Consider the following 15,209-nt stretch of genomic DNA (forward strand, 5'->3'; position numbering starts at 1 on the left):
CATCATTTTGGAGAAGCACCGGCTCCAACTCGATAGGCGTTGACATCATTTTCTTATGGCGGTGAAGCTTTAGGTGAGAACCTAGCTCTGATACCAATTGAAAGGACCTAGGATGACGCCTAGAGGGGGGTGAATAGACATTTCTAAAAATTAACATCTTTAAATATGGAAACAATTAGTAAAGGGAGTTTCCAAAATGGAAACTCCAAATAAGAGTAATACCACCCCTCACAAGTTAGCCATAGAGTATGTAAAAGATACTAAATAAATCTAGGAGCCACAATCCTGCAACACAACAATTAGTGCATGGATCAAATAAATTCAGCACTAGGCTATAATACCAGACATGTCCGGTATACACGTGTTCTACAGAACAGCTTGGCACAGTGATCAATACCGAACGTGTTCGGTATCTATACACGGTTGCAGTGGAACAGCCCTAAACTTGCTCCTTTCAAATTCTAACTTCAAACCAAATTGCAGGTACCTACTAGAGATGATAAGATTCATAGATAACCTACACAAGAGCTAGAGCAACACAAATATTAAATAAAATGCGAATTGAGACACGATATTTATTTTACCGAAGTTCGGACTCGTTTGAGTCCTACTCTCCATTGAGGGGGCTGCGGGCGACCCAGCGAAGGTCAGCCCTAGAGGATACCACGAAGGTCACTCTAGCCGGAGTCTTTTCCAACTCCTTTTCCTCCTTCCACTAGTTGATTCTAAAGCGGCGGAATCGACCGTTACAAACTTTCTGAGGCACACCACAATCTCTCAGGTGCTCTCCGGCGACGCCTAGCTATCTAGGATCAAAGAGTCCAAGAGTAACAAATGCAAATCATGAGATTGCTAATATGCACAAGTGCTCAAGTGGTTGGATTGCTCTCCTTTTGAATTTCTCTTAACCCACTAATTGATTTAGCAATTTAGATCACACACTCACTAAGAGAGGGTTTTGGAGAGTTGGTAAGGTTCAAAAACATGTATGTGTATCAGTAGAATCAGCAGCCTCCAAAGGTGAAGGCTTGGGGTATTTATAGCCCCCTTGGAAAAACTAGCCATTTTATAGCCGTTGCCATACTGGACATGTCCGGTATGACTTACACTGTGCCAACGGTAACTGAGTTACAGTGATGTTGTGAGGCATCGGAACTCTTGATGAATGCTGGAACTTCTGACCATCAGAACTCTAGACTCACGTCGAGACTCCCGACCCTCAGCACATTTGAAAACTACAGTAACTGAGTTAAAGTATGTGAGGTGTCGGAACTCCCGACGCATGCCAGAACTCCTGACTCATGTCGGAACTCCTAACCCTCAAGGCATTTGAAAACTAGCCATTTGCCTCTGGCCGTCCATACCGAACATGTCCAGTATGACTAGGACAGTGAACTCTCCAAGTCAGTTAAGCGCAAGACGTCGGAACTCTCGACCTTTGCTGGGACTACCGATCGTTGGAACTCCTGACTTACGTCGGAACTCCCAATGAAACAACCCGAGAACAACAACTTTATCATTGCTGGGCAAATACCGGACACGTCCGGTATCAATACCGTTCGGTATTGACAGACCAGCAAAAAAATAGGTAAGCTCTTTTGTCTCTCAAACACTCAAAACTCACATGGATTGGCATGAGCACTTATGAATGATTATCTATCAACATGATACATCCCTCTTAATAGTAAGACATACATATTAAACTCAAGATCAAAGGAAAAATGAATTTATACCACTTAAGTTAATCTCTTTTGAATTGATGTTGTGTCTTTAAATATTCATCAAGTGAGGGTGCCAACATGTTGATGTTTGATCTTCTTACTTGAGCATAGCCATCTTGAGCACGTGACTTGATTCCATTCATCAAATATGAATAACTCCAAATACATCAAGTCACTTCCAACACTTTGTCCAACATAGATTTGATCCTCCACATCAATATGACCATCATAGCTTGATTAGTACCTCAACTAAATGAAAGTACTTTCTTCTTCACCCTAGCTAGGTTCTTCGGTCGCCAAGCCGTCGCTTGCCCTTCACCCTTGCTTAGTACCTCAAAGCCTTTCCTTGCTATCTTCATCATCTCAAGCCATTAAGTCACATCATGTGTTGAATCATCCATTCATTTGTATTGTTATATTTTTCATTTTAATTTAGCAAGCTTCAAATATGAGACCATTCCATATGCAATCCCTTATGTCTCGTCAACTAATTTTTATCGGGCTTGCTTTCACATAGTACATGAAAATCCCACAATAAATAAGTATTTGCATGAATTCCATTTGTATTATTGTCTTGTGCTTGAACTAGATTGTTTATACAACAACATATCATTTTGGATTTCATTAAGTGCCTGTGAGATAACCTATTACCTGTCCACACTTAGCAAACGGGTTAGCCCTTTAATCACATTGTCATTCAATCATCCAAAACCCACTAAAGGGCTAGATGCACTTTCAAATTGAACTGAACTAAACTGAATGTGATATGAACTAAACCAGACCCAAATACACACAAAAAAGATCCAAGCAATAATCCAGTAAACCAATGTGGTCTAAACTAAACCTAGTGCTTTCCATACTAAACTGAAATAAAATCGAACACTGCTGGATAGAGGCGATACAGATACACACAAACTAAGAATCTGCTACTGTGTGTTTGAACTAGGCAATCAGTACGTTGATTGCTCACTGAGCTCCAATAATCATGTACCATTGACAACTATGAACTATTCTAAAATTTCTAGGTGGTCTTCCTTATGACTAGCTAGCAGTTCAACAAGTAGGATAAGCTGTTTTAGTGGGCCAACTAAAATTTATTCATCTAGGAGTAGACACTAGACCCAAATGTTGCATACCAATAGGGTGTACTTTCAGTCCTTAACATTAGAGAGCATCATTATATATTATCAGTGCCTCACATTAAGAGGTTAGATGAAAATTAACCACTGCAATATTTTAGCACACTGGTTTCAGCTTCCAGTTAAGACCACAAGCACAGTACAGAACCTTTCTCTGCAGCAGATATAGAATATGAGGAAAATTCAAGAGAACTTAACAAACCATGACTGAAGATAGAAACATGTTGTCTATTTTAATCACCCACGGATGCCTCGATCACAAGAAGGTAAGAAGAGTGAAAGAAAGCATTTAGGTAATCAGGATGGGTTTCAACTTTCAAGCCTATATAAATTTAGTATAGCTGGGACATTTACACAAACCGCCCTAAACTAGGTGAGAATACAATTTGAATAAAATACACTCTTAACGCGCCCCCAGCCCCCCTGCCAAACTCAGTGGGCAGTGCAGCTTGATGCTAACTTGGGTTGCGATCAAGAGCTACCATGCCCTGGTGTTATTCCCCATTTAATGGGATGATTTTGTCAAAGTGAATACATCTCAAACGGCTAAATATCCATTATGTACTTTTGCACCCAGCACTATATGAGAAGATAGTTGCATAAATGCACTTTTAACATTGTTGATATGAGGTGTTTTCATCCTAGGATAAGTTAATATTGCTTGCTCTTCTATATCTAGCTACAAACATCCTGTCAAGTGGTATCTATTTCAGAATTCAGAATATTTAACAGAGATCAAAAAGCACACGGTGAGCTCATGCTCAAACATACACAAAATAGAGCTAAAAATAAAAACTTGTGAGGTGCACACATAGAAAAAAACCAGCGAAACACAGAAACTCACTTTTAGTTCAAGCTTCTGACGTTTGGTTGTAGCTTTAGAAGCTAATATTGGGCTTCTTCAACAAGTACATCATTATCCTTTGTACCTCCAATTCCAGCATGATCTAGTACACTTGCCTAAAATTCACAAATACATATTATTCAAGAAAATAATTTGTAACTGAAATCTCTATTCAAAACACAAGGACATAATCAACAAATAGAAAATTTTGACTGCACATGATCCATCAATTTAGAAAATACAAAACAAAAGGAAACTGAATAAGATGTAGGAACGTTGACCTCAACATCATCATCTTTTCTGCAACTAAGAGGGGATTTTTCAAGACGTTGAGATAGTCCATGTCGAGTCCTAGAAGCTACACTATCAGGAGTGGAAGTTTGTGATGCATAGTTTTTCCTCTTCCTCTTCCTTCTACCTGAATCTACACCTCAAAAATATTCATAAGAGTATGAACAAGAGATACAAAGTTAACTCAATGCTGAAAAAATGCTACAAAAACACTTTATGTACCTTGAGCTGATGAGTTATTGAAAGAAATAATTACAGTTGTCTGAGAAACACCACAATTGTCACTACCAAAAACATTGTATGTACTATCTGAATCAACTTTTTCAGTCACAGAAACTTCTTCATCATTATTTTTAGTAGCAGCAGCCATTGTGGGATCAACAACTTCCACATTAAATACACCAGCAGCAGGCAATGTGGTATCCAAAACATCTTCCACAATGGTATGAGTTGAAGCAGCAGGCATTGGGGCTTCAAATTCATGAGCCATTGCATCATCATCTTTGTGACTAACATTGGCTGGAGAAGGGATTCCGGCAGCAGAATTCTCAGGCAGTGGATCATCATCAACTATATGACCATGATGGTTTTTCATGTACTGGAATATTGAGATGACAAGTTTATTAGGGCTCCTAAAACCATGTGTTGTGTGATGTTCTTGGAAAATGCCACACAAAGCTTCATTGTCCTGTCATGTTAAATTAATAGTAATTTAAAATAGCAAAAATTGTGGATTCTGCATATTAAAATAGCAATGAACTAAACCACACAAATATTAAACTAAATGAAATACTCATCAACATACTGAACAAGGTACCTACTTGTTCATCAAATAATCTACAATCAGTATACAGAGAATTCCTAAAAGAAGCACAAGCATCAACCGGTAACAAAGATTCAGCATAACAAGTTTCCTCAACAGATTTGACCTACACAAAATATATTATAGTTAGTCAGTCAGTAATCTAAACAAGAACAAAACAAACATGACAACACTCATAAAACCTCAAACCAAGACTTACCGGACGCTTTCCAAACTTATCAGCAGAGACACAATCATATGAAGCATATTTTTTATCATAGAACCCTTCCAACACAGAATTCTTGGTAGATTTGGGGGAAGCTGGTGACGAGATCCGAAGTTCAGGATGTCTAGATAGTAAGCCTACAAGAAATTACAAAGTGGTCAGTAAATACATTACATATAGATGACAAAAAGTAATTGATACGAAAACAAGCAATGGAAAAAAGACATACCGCAAAAAAGTATATGCAGTCACCGATTGTCCTTTGCTTTTTTCTGTATAATGATATCGAAGCAAACAACCATTCAAATACAAACTTGGACCAGTCCTAATCTTTCATAGTCAAAACATCAATCAAAGCACCTAGGTACTTAGGGCTGGGAAGAGTACTTGAGTTTGGGCACAGGAAAGTTGACAATGCAACAGCCATGAAGTATCGGAAGATGTCATCATTAGACAAAGTGTTACCTACCAACTTCTTGCCAAAGGTCTTAATGAGGAGCAAAGAAGTCTCATTGATTTTTTAAGAAAATTGGCCTTTGCAGACTCATCTTTATGCTACCTGATGTCTTCACCACCAATTGGAATCCCTAAGAAAAGGTGAACTGATTTTGCAGAAAAATGGACTACTTTGCCTCCAACAAGTATATCACAACAGCTGACATCGACTTGATCCGCAATCCATTGGACAAAGTTTCTAGGCACTGAACATCCATCGTACCCAAGCAAGATCTCAAATCCATGATCCCTGGTGATTTTTTTCTTATGCTCATCCAATTCTCTTATTTTATGTCCAAAATACTTGTTATTCACCTGCTTCCTGATTTACCAGATGAACTCTCATCGGTAGTTGATTTTCCTTTAACAGTGCCTTTAACATCTCTAGTATTATGAAAAATCGATAAAAAAATAAGTTTTGAGTTATGAAACTAATCATCAGTTCACTAAACATGGTGTCAAAAAAAACCACATGCTACTGAATTTACCTTTGCAGCACGCTTCTGAACTCCAGAACGTCATGATTTCCCTTTCTTCTGAATAGACTTAGAAAACTAAAAAACTTATAAAATACATATGAAAATTTCATAAACACAGCTATGCACAGGTAACAGATAAATAGCACATGCATGTTGCTGCTCCTGCTGCTGATTCCAAGATAAGAATAATAACAGATACATTTGATATACACAAAAGAGACATAGACTGATGTCAAGTTTTAGAACATACTAAGACTTCTTTCAAATGTTTGAAAGTCCTCACAATTTCGTCACGATCAATATCATCATCTAAGGAATTTGGATCCTAAAAAAGGAAACAAGATATACCATATTATAATAAACAGGTGCCCTAACAACATATAACATTTCTGTATTATAACACTCAAGTAAACTTATTACCTCGCCTGAGCTAGAGTTGTTGTCATCTTCATAGTTTATATGAAACTCATCATCACTCTCACCATATATAGATTGACCATCAGAACTCAACTCATCATCATCCATGTCTCTGAACAGATTTGCACATGATGTTAATTTTCATGACAAGAAGATGAAAAGACCAATTAACAACCGAATCAGATTGATAGAGACTTGCAAGATCAAATTAGTTGGCATTCCGCATTCCGTTGTTCATTTCGTATTTTCGTACGTGGAATGGTACCCAAGGATTTAAGATGCTTAACTTGGCTCAGAATATAAATCGGTCGGTGTGTACGTGTACCCTCTAAGATAAAAAGATGCGCTGGTCGTTTTTTTTTTCGTTTCCATTGTCTCTCAGCTTAGCCATTGCAGTATTATATTAAAAAACTTAGCTTATAAACTTACTAGAGAATTTTGACATAAATCTACATACATGTGACTTTTATATTTTCATGTTAAATGCTTCAAAAGTTGCTGAGAAAAGTTACAATTGCATCAAGTAATCAAAATGAAAAGGCCTAACTTATCAACTTTTCTTCTTTTTTTTTTTGAAAGAAGCGGCTGGAGAGGTGCCTACTGTATTAAAAAGCAGGAGAAACCGAAAAAGAAAATGTACAAAGTTATCTGTACAAGGCGAACATAAGCTGAGGAAAACAAACCCATTAGCACAAGAAGAAAACACACAAAGCTTACACCCTCGCTACAACCGAAAAAGACAATGCACATAGATTTTGTATCATAGAAGAAGAAAAGTTCCTTCTACTAGACGCTTCTCCTGCAAATTCAGACCTCTAAGGCTGTCCACATCGCAGACCTGCAAGCGCACCTGTAAATCGTCCGGAAGCGTAGCGGCCACACAGCGCCGCGCCAATTCTAGCGTACCGGCCGCACACAAGCTAAATACTGTAGCAAGAGAGAGAGTAGGTGAGAGAGAGAAAGAGGAGGGAGGAAAATAAAATATGGAACAGTGCGTATAGAGTATGGGATAGAGATAACACGGGTGCGGAAGAAATGGATATAGAGTAGAGAATCTCGATGACTAGAATAAAATATTCCTTTTTAGAGATGAAAATAGAGGTCGACGAGTGCGGATAGCCTAACACAGCCTGCACGTATGCCAGTCATTCTCCATGCCTCTAACAACAAATGACCTATCTCAGTATCAACCGACCCTGTCCCATTGCACAGTTGCACAAAGAAGCACGTGCCAAACATACTTCTACGCTAACACTGACCTAACCACAAGAAGCCAGACCTCGAAGAAGCTGAAATCCAGAATAAGTAACGGTAAAGCTTAAGCACAGACACAGAGCACACATACAGCGTGAAGCCAAAGGAATCTAAGGAAAACAGACCGCTACAGGATGCTCCAGCATCGTTCACACGAGCAGCAGCGCAGGCATTCCTACACTCGAAAAGCAACCACCATCTCAAAAAGGGCGACAAACGAAATGCACAAAGAATCCCTTTTTATTTGAACAGTCAAAGCCAATAACGAACCCAGCACAAGGACAGAAACACGCTCTCAGACAAGCTGACTCAACACGGAAACTTCCTTTAGGAAGCACTCAGACTCAACTATTAAATCAGGGACAACCCAAAGTGGTCCAGGTGGCACCAGAAACCAGTCTAACCAACACCAGCAGCCTTGGCAGCGACAGAAAAGACCAATTAACAACTGAATCAGATTGATAGAGACTTGCAAGATCAAATTAGTTTGCATCAAATAAAACAAAAGTTAACAATAATTAACACAGCTCTATCAAGCTGAAACAAAAAATATGGTGTCTGCTCAGGTAGCATTTTTTTTTTGTTGTACCAAGGTTTAACAGAAACAGTAAGGCTATTTAGTTAGTCCAGATTCAACTCTACATATTTCTTTGAACAATAGGGACAAAATGGGTTAAGAAATAACTGGACCTATCGGATCATGGGAAATAATCTAGACTTTTCAAGAAGAGAGCCTGGACTTGTGCAAGGAGCAAAAATGGACACAGAGCAGTGAACTGCAGCCTTTCAGACTAACTAAACATTATAACTGAAGGCAACCTGTAACTTTCCAAGCGAGACAGGGAGCCACTCAACTTGGTCCACCAGCTTACCCTGGAGATTGAGCTCTGTAGTCCCCTTCTTTGCCGATGACTCTGTAAGGCTTGCCACTTGGATAAGGCCCACCTTTTCAGTGTCAGTACCTGCAAAAATTGACATATTAGACTTTATTACTTATTAGGGGAATACAAACACTGAATTTTTTTATGTTTCCGCACAAGAAGATGGTCTCATGCTAGGCCTAGAGAAAATGTGGCTAACTGTTCATTGTTCGTTGCCATCTCTTATCTACTCCAATCAGTAAAGTGTAAGTAATTCACAGTTATCACAACACGCTGAAGAATTCTAAACAGCAACAATGGAGTTGACTTAGAATTACTTCAATGCAACTATTAGGTTATAGTTGATTTTCCCGAAAAAAACATTAGTGTAGCAGAACCATCACGGCCACATTCGCAGACCATAAATAAATGCACATAACAAGCAAAAACACACAGGAAAAAAAACTAGGAGTATAGAACTACATAGAATATTGATATAAGTAATTAGTAGGTGCGTTGTCATTTATGTCCAAAAATTTTGAATTGCAGAATGCGTATAGCTAATACACTACACACAGAATTATCACAATCGTAGGGGTCTGTGGTAATGAATAAACAATTCATTCATTTCAAAGCAACCAAATAAGTAAATAAAAAAAATTTTGGTGCGTGTGGGTGGGTGGGAAAAAATGTCAGTAGAAACAAATTTGTGATTGGCTGCAAAATCCAATTAGCTATTTGATTATGATACAATGTTCCATAACAGAACAGTCCACAATTAAATAAAGTCAAGAATATGCATGGGTTGAGTTTCTGCATAGAGAGCAAGGTTTGTGTTACGGTATTCCGGTGCTGGAAGCTTCAGCTTGCAAGCAGATAGTTTCAGGGGTTACTGAAGCAATCTACATGTGGACAACCCCTTCCATGGTTAATGCTACAAGTAACTCAACAGCTGAGTTTTTTCTGGCTGAGATCAGTACAATGGGTCATTCATCAGATAATGGACAACCTTTGAAGGCAGGGTGTGCTCTAGATACATGCGTCAAGGTGGGAAGACGATGCAAATAGATACTCAAGAAGATGAACGGTTATTTCCAAGTTTCCTTGGAGTGTGTGATGCTGAAGAAGCAAACCTTCATCATATTTTCAGGTGTGGTCAAAGTTTACTACAACCCGAAATCCAAACAATAAAGATTATGAATCAGTGGGATCCCGATGGCATGAAGCTTGAACTGCAAAGAGTTTGCTTCATCGGCTTGGGGGCAAAAGGGGTTCTTGAAAGGTTCTAATGGCTAGAGGGGGGTGAATAGCCTAATAAAGTTTCTACAACAACACTTAACAAAATAGTTAGACAATTATGAGGCGAAGCAAGTGTTGCACTAGCCTACTCAAAAAGCAAGCCACCTACCACAATTCTAGTTTAGATAGTGTCTATTCACACAATAGCTATGACACTACCCTATGTTAGTGTGCTCTCAAAGGCTAACTAAAGAGCCACACCAACCAACCAAGCAAGCTCTCACAACTAGCTACACTAAAGAGCTTGTCAACTAGTTTGCGATAAAGTAAAAAGAGTGATCAAGAAAGTTATACCGCCGTGTAGATAAAGAAACCAATCAATCACAAGGATGTATAACAATGAAGACCAATCACCTCGGAATCAATGATGAACACAATGATTTTTTACCGAGGTTCACTTGCTTGCCGGCAAGCTAGTCCTCGTTGTGGCGATTCACTCACTTGGAGGTTCACGCGCTAATTGGCTTCACACGCCAAACCCTCAATAGGGTGCCGCACAACCAACACAAGATGAGGATCACACAAGCCATAAGCAATTCACTAGAGTACCTTTTGGCTCTCCACCGAGGAAAGGTCAAGAACCCCTCACAATCACCACGATCGGAGCCGGAGACAATCACCAACCTCCGCTCGACGATCCTCGTTGCTCCAAGCCGTCTAGGTGGCGGCAACCACCAAGAGTAACAAGTGAATCCCGCAGCGAAACACGAACACCAAGTGCCTCTAGATGCAATCACTCAAGCAATGCACTTGGATTCTCTCCCAATCTCACAAAGATGATGAATCAATGATGGAGATAAGTGGGAGGGCTTTGGCTAAGCTCACAAGGTTGCTATGTCAATGCAAATGGCCAAGAGAGTGAGCTTGAACCGGTCATGGGGCTTAAATAGAAGCCCCTACGAAATAGAGCCGTTGTACCCCTTCACTGGGCACAACACGGGCTGACCGGACGCTCCGGTCATGTTGACCGGACGCTGGACCTCAGCGTCCGGTCGCCCGACAACAGCCACGTGTCCCGATCTCAACGGTTACTTGAGTTGACCGGACGCGTCAGTTAGAAAGTGACCGGACGCTGGATCTCAGCGTCCGGTCGTTTTCAGTAAGGTTCCAGAAACGTATTTTGCCGACCGGACTCGTCTGGTCATGCTTGACCGGACCCTGCCAGCGTCCGGTCAGACGATGTCTTCTCTGTGCGCCTCACGTCAGCGTACGTCAGCACTGACCGGACGCACCCTGCCAGCGTCCGATCGCAGAGCGACCCAGCGTCCGGTCATTTGACCGACGCTAGCGTCTTCGCTATTACACCTGACCGGACGCGCCGGTCCAACTAAGGCCAGCGTCTGATCACTCCTAGTGACCTCTGTCTTTTATGTCTAGGGCGTCGGTGGCACCATCGGACTGTTGAAAGGTCCTTATTTGGTTTTGGTAATTGAGTGACAACTTAGGTGGACTAATTGTGTTTATATGAGATACACAGGTGATTAGTCCACAGGTACATGTGTGTGAGCAACATATGCCATGAAGGTGAAAATGGCTTGGAGATGTTGCAAAGCTCACACATGTGATGATGAAGGAGCTTAAATGCACATGAGACATGACATTGAGTCATGTGATCAAGGTGGAGAAGATCAAGACAAGACTTGGCTTGATGGACCGGTTGCAAGCATGAAGGGCAAGTTGAAGGCTTTGGAGTGATGGACCGCGTGGCGGTGAAGCTTGAGCAAGACTTGGCGCCGATGGACGATGGCAATGGTGAAGAGCAAGTAGAGTCAAGATCGATGAACCAATATGATCATATGATGATATGAAGTGGATCATATCATTGTTGATCGTGTTGGTGCATGTGTTGCATCAACATTGGAGGAAATGGAATGGAATGCGCAAGGCAAAGGTATAACCTAGGGCATTTCATTTCACCGGTCATAGGTGTGTAGAGAAGTTTATGACCGGGTTTAGGATAGATGGCCGTACTATCAAGAGGGGCAAACTTGTTTGCATATCGGTCATCTAGTGCCACTCGAGTGATCTAACTTTGCATTGTCGCTAGGATCGAGTGGCGTGGCAAGTTGAGTGGCTAACATCCTTTGGGAAATGATTGTGAAAAGCTAACACACATACACATGGTGGTGTACACTTGGTGGTGTTGGCACATTTACAAAGGAGGTGGTGTTTGCAGGGGTGAGATGGGTTTTGGGTCCCTCTCTCCCTCCCGCCGAGCTTGCGAGGCGGGATTCGGCGCTTTCGGGAAAATGGAATGCCTATTTTCTATTGCGCCGGATGCAAGTTCTTGGTGGTTAGCACATTGGAGCAATGGTGAAGAAGTTAGAAGTGAAAACGAGTTGGTCGCGAAGATGCCGGCGTCGGTCAACTGACCGGACGCTGGATCTGAATGCACCGGACGCTAGAAGGCTGCGTCCGGTCAGGCTGACGTACGGTGACGCAGTAGCTGGAGAGTGACCGGACGCTGGCTGCATCCGATCGCGTTCGACCGGACGCGTCCGGTCATGCTCGGGAGCTTACTGGAAACGACCGGACGCTGGGGGTTCAGCGTCCGGTCAGTTGAGTGCTGCTGCGTCTGGTCAGGTCAAGTGACCGTTGGAACCGGGACACGTGGTCGTCTGTGAGTGACCGGACGCTGAGGTCCAGCGTCCGGTCAACACGACTGGAGCGTCCGGTCGGCCCGACCGTTGCCCAGTGAAGGGGTAACGGCTAGTTTAGCCCTTGGGGCTATAAATAGAAGTGGCCCTCGGCCATGGCTGGTGTGGAGCACCTCAAGGGACTTAGTGTCCATGCTTGTGAGTGCTTGGGAGCCCTCCATCACACACATACTTGATAGTGATCATTCGATTGTGTGAGTGAGCGATTCTAGTGCGATTGCATCGTGAGGTTGCATCGAGTGGCACTAGGTGATCGAGTTGCAAGCCGGTGGTGCTTGTTACTCTTGGAGGTTGCCACCTCCTAGACGGCTTGGTGGTGGTCTCCGTTGAAGCGCGCAAGAAGCTTGTGCGGCGCTCCGGAGAAGTGCTTGTGAGGGGCATTGTGCTCGCCCCGCGGGAGCCGCAAAGAGCAACTCTAGTAAAGCGTGTCATTGAGCTACCCTCACTCAAGGGGTAGGTTCTTGCGGCGCCCGACGTGCGGGCTTAGCGGGTGATGCTAATTAGCCGCCGAACTACCAAGTGAGTGGTCGACACAACGGGGACTAGCGTGTTGGCAAACACGTGAACCCCGGGAGAAAAATCACCGTATCAACCTTGTTCTTCCCGTTGGTTTGCATCCCCATTACACAAGCTTGCAATTACTTTTATACATATTAAGCTTGTGTAGTTGCTCTTATAATTAGATAGCTTGTGTAGCTTGCTAATTACCTTCTTGCTTGTGTAGCATAGAAGTAGCTCCCTTACGTGGCTAATTTGGTTTTAGTAACCTTGTTAGTCACATTGCTTAGTTTGTGTAACTAAGTATTTGCGCTCTCTAATTAGGCATTGGTTGCCTTGTTATTGAGCATTGCTAGTGAGCTTAGTTAGCTTTGTGCTTTTGCTTACTAGCATGTGTAGGAGCTCCCTTGTTGTTTAAGGTACTAGTGGCATAGGTTTGTGTGACCTTGCTCCTAGAATTGTTTAGGAGAGCTCTAGCTAGTCCGGCACCTTAGTTGCATAATTGTTATCTTTACAAGGTGCTAGTGAACATATATAGTGGGGTGTAGTCTTGGCTAGACCGTTAGTTTAAATTCTGCATTTGTATCGGTTAGCCGACGCGATTAAGTTTTAGAAAAGACTATTCACCCCCCCTCTAGTCGCCATCTCGACCCTTCAACTGTCCGCACTCTACGGGCAGACACTCCACCGGTGGAGTTTCTTACCCTTCTCCCAAACTTCACCACCCTTGATCAAAATGTGCCAACCACCAAGTGTATCTCCTTGTGCACATGTGTTAGCATATTTTTACAAACATTTTTAAGGGTGTTAGCACTCCACTAGATCCTAAATGCATATGCAATGAGTTAGAGCATCTAGTGGCACTTTGATAACCGCATTCCAATACGAGTTTCACCCCTCTTAATAGTACGGCTATCAATCCTAAATGTGATCACACTCTCTAAGTGTCTTGATCACCAAAACAAAATAGCTCCTATGGTTTATACCTTTGCCTTGAGTTTTTTTGTTTTTCTCTTTCTTCTTTTCAAGTCCAAGCACTTGATCATTATCATGGCATCATCATCATGTTATGATCTCCATTTTCTTCACCACTTGGAGTGTGCTACCTATCTCATGATCACTTGATAAATTAGGTTAGCACTTAGGGTTTCATTAATTCACCAAAACCAAACTAGAGCTTTCAGTTGTACTAACTCAGCCAGAACAAACCTTGCTCAACAGGAGAAAAGAATAGCACAGCTGCTATGTTGGACTATTTGAAATGGATTATATAGGAATATGTCTAAGAGTTGAATCTGCAACCTACTATTGGATACAAGTTTTGCTTTCAGGCTACTAACTTTGACTGAGAACGTCATGAAATACAATACACGAAAAAGGACATGACAACATCATGTTAGAGCGAAAAAATCTTTCGGTAAAACTACAGATCAAATGCCAGAAAATATTGCTTCATCTCTATCTATCAATGGGCAGTGTTCCAGAAAATGTGTTTCACTGGGAACTATAAATATTGCATCATCTCTGTTAGACCGCAATGTTGTACAATTTGCTCAAAATAAAATAGCAGATCACAAATTTCTCATTTTTTGTTGGCATGTCACTAATGATAAAAGAGTAAATAACTACTTGTAGAAACTCACTGAAGAATTCTATTTCAAAGAATTACTGGCCGATATTCAAATAACGATAGTTCAGTTGAGATATCCCTCACATGTATGAAGCGGAGAATCCTGGAATGTATAAAACTACCTCACAGAATCATCACAAATCTCCCCATGTCCTTTATTACTATTACTACTCATAGTGAACTAATGAGCAGTAAGTGTAGCTATTACAACTGAGTTAGTAATACCATGGCAGCCTATGGATAGATCATCTATACAAAACTATCGTCAGACAAAATCTTATGTTACCATAGACATTGAGTAAAAATAAATTAGCTTAATGCTAGTCAGAGAACTGATATAAATTAGCCATGAGAGCATGATAGTAGGCAGCGCAATGCACACACGTCAACATAAATCAACAGGTATATAGTGTAACCAACAATAAGGCCAAACATAGCACCTAAATTGATCACATACGCAAGCCACACACTACAGACCTCAACTTGCTCACTCGAGCACACAACATGCAGGCTTAACAATATTATTACCTTGCTGACAACCTTCAGTGGGTATCCTCCTTCAAGCCTTGGATCTTTGCACCTGAATTTAGTTTAAAA

This window comes from Miscanthus floridulus, chromosome 17, assembly GCF_019320115.1.
Source record: "Miscanthus floridulus cultivar M001 chromosome 17, ASM1932011v1, whole genome shotgun sequence".
In the NCBI taxonomy this organism is placed as follows: Eukaryota; Viridiplantae; Streptophyta; class Magnoliopsida; order Poales; family Poaceae; genus Miscanthus; species Miscanthus floridulus.